The sequence below is a fragment of the Carica papaya genome, chromosome 4, assembly GCF_054855325.1.
Source record: "Carica papaya isolate Zhongbai chromosome 4, ASM5485532v1, whole genome shotgun sequence".
Lineage (NCBI taxonomy): Eukaryota > Viridiplantae > Streptophyta > Magnoliopsida > Brassicales > Caricaceae > Carica > Carica papaya.
This window is the reverse complement of record NC_142312.1, coordinates 15249478-15251795: the sequence shown is the minus strand read 5'-3', so window position 1 is coordinate 15251795 and position 2318 is coordinate 15249478. Positions and strand designations below refer to the sequence as shown.

At 32.4% G+C, this 2318-nt stretch overlaps 1 long non-coding RNA gene across 1 annotated transcript; it reads right to left on the bottom strand.

Moving 5' to 3' along the window:
• Window positions 1-859: 859 nt before the first annotated feature.
• Window positions 860-1899, bottom strand: LOC148266312 (uncharacterized). Its single transcript, XR_015818444.1, has 2 exons — window positions 1371-1899; window positions 860-1297 (listed from the first exon to the last, which is right to left on the bottom strand). It is a non-coding gene; the product is annotated as an uncharacterized LOC148266312 (long non-coding RNA).
• Between the last annotated feature and the right edge of the window lie 419 nt (window positions 1900-2318).

Sequence of the window (2318 nt, the reverse complement as noted above, 5' to 3'; positions counted from 1 at the left end):
ACCCATTCTAACATATTTATATCTAGGTACCGTACATATCATTCTTATTAATAAATATCATCATATCATATTATATTCATATTCAGATAATTTCATTTCATTCATAAATATCATCAATCACAATAGATATAGGGCCCATAAGGATCTCCACTACACGTGGATTTATAAAATATTTCTTTTATATTTCACTGGCCGTCCCCATACCCCGTCCAGTAATGGGCACTATAATTATAAACTGTCTTAATATCTCGTCCGATAATGAGTGCCACAATTACAAATCATCTAAATATTTCATCTAGTATAAGCGTAATTAAACTAATTCTCAACCTCGTCCGGTATGGGACTTCCCAGCCTCGTACGACTGAGTACACATCCATAATAAGGTTCACCCTATGTACCAAGCTCATACACTCTCTTACATGATATACGGTAAGTTTTTTTCTCTTAAAAAATTATCTCTATTTTATATCTCAACTTCAAAAACTTAAACACCAATCACAAACATACATATTCTCATATTTCTACACTTACTGACTTGTTCCCGTATCCATTGTACATATAATTTATATGTATGTAGCACACTTCATATTATATATACATACACGCACAACAATATATATTTTAACTACTCCTACACATATTTTGCGTATAATTATGCCTACCATTAAAAACTTATAGAGTTACACTCACACTCATACAGTAGCTTTAATCACTTATCGATACATACACTGTATTATATATGTTCACACATAAATACAAATGCGTATGCACCTGATTTATGCATATGTCATCCTGCGCACATGAATTCATCTTATCTATATACTATGTATTTCACATATATCTATACGAGATCATATACTGCTCATTCAAAATAATTATCTACGTAATCATATATATATATATATATCAAGACATACAGTTTGTAAACATACACTCCCACCTATTATCTCCTATATGTGTATCTATTGGCACATGCACATACATTTAAACACACTCAGTTATCTATTCATACAGCTTCAACATTATTTTTAATTACACAAACACAATCGTAGGAAGCCAATCACACACTTTCACATACGGATGATAATTTACAAGAAAATATATTTTAAAATCATTCATTAAACTTGGGTCCATCATTTTTAAATTAATAAATTATTTTACGAAAATATTAAATCCCTAAATGAAAATTAACTCAATTCTTATCAAAATCTCCGATGAAAGAAGAAATCGAAAAGCTTTTGAACGACTTTGGTTCCATACAGTCAGCTCCCTTTTCAGTTTCCTCTTCCCAATTTTCCTAAAAATTTCATATACATAATTAAGGATTTAATTTAAAAGGATAATCAAATATAAGGTGGAAGAAAATTTACCAAAATCAGTGTTGAATTTGGGCTTCCGACTCAAAAAAGTGCAGTTTTGGTCTCTCTCTCTTCGGTTCTCTAATTTTTGGCCTCGCATGGATCTTTGAACAGATCCAAAACATTGCGCCATGGTCTTTCTCACGCGTATCAGATCCACCCAACATGTATTTTGCTTCTTCTTCTTCAGCAACGCACGCCTCGCACTCGACACCGTGCACCACGTGCAGCTCTTCTCTCCTGGTCGTGCGCGTCGCATGCCTGGCACTACGCACTACTCTTCTTCCAACCGTGCGACATGTTTCCTTCCTCCTCCTTCTTTTTCCTCTTTTTTTTTTCTTCTTCTTCTTCTCGTTCTTCTTCTTTTTCTTCTCCTTCTTCTTCTTTTTCGACGATAGTGCACGCCGCGCACCCGACATTGTACACATCTCCTCTTTTCTGCTCGTGTGCACCGCACACCATTCTTCTTTCTTTCTCCTTCTTCTCCTCCTCCTTTTTCTTCTTCTTCTTCTCCACCGCCCCTGTCCCCTTTTCTGTTAGGTTTTCTTTTTCCTTTTTTTTTTTTAATCTTTATTTCTTTATTTTTTTTTTTTATTTCTTGGCCTGAACCTGGGCTTTCTCCTCTCCCTTGGACCTGGTTATTACACTGATTCTCTTAAAGGTATCCAACTCAAATTTTTATGGGTGTATAATAATTTTCTCAAAATAAAATTTTTAATTTTAATTTAAACAAACAAAAGAATTATATTTTATTGCAAAAAGTTTATCATAGTATACATCTGCATGTCAAAAAATATGTTCTGTAATTTTCTGAAATTCTAAAACTTTAAAAACTACGCCCACTTTTTATGACAATAAGAATATAAATTCACAAATTTTTCAAAAATATATAGCTTGGATTGAAATTATGAAAAATAGATAGAAAATATAATATAATTTCTTAAATAAAGATAAAAATTT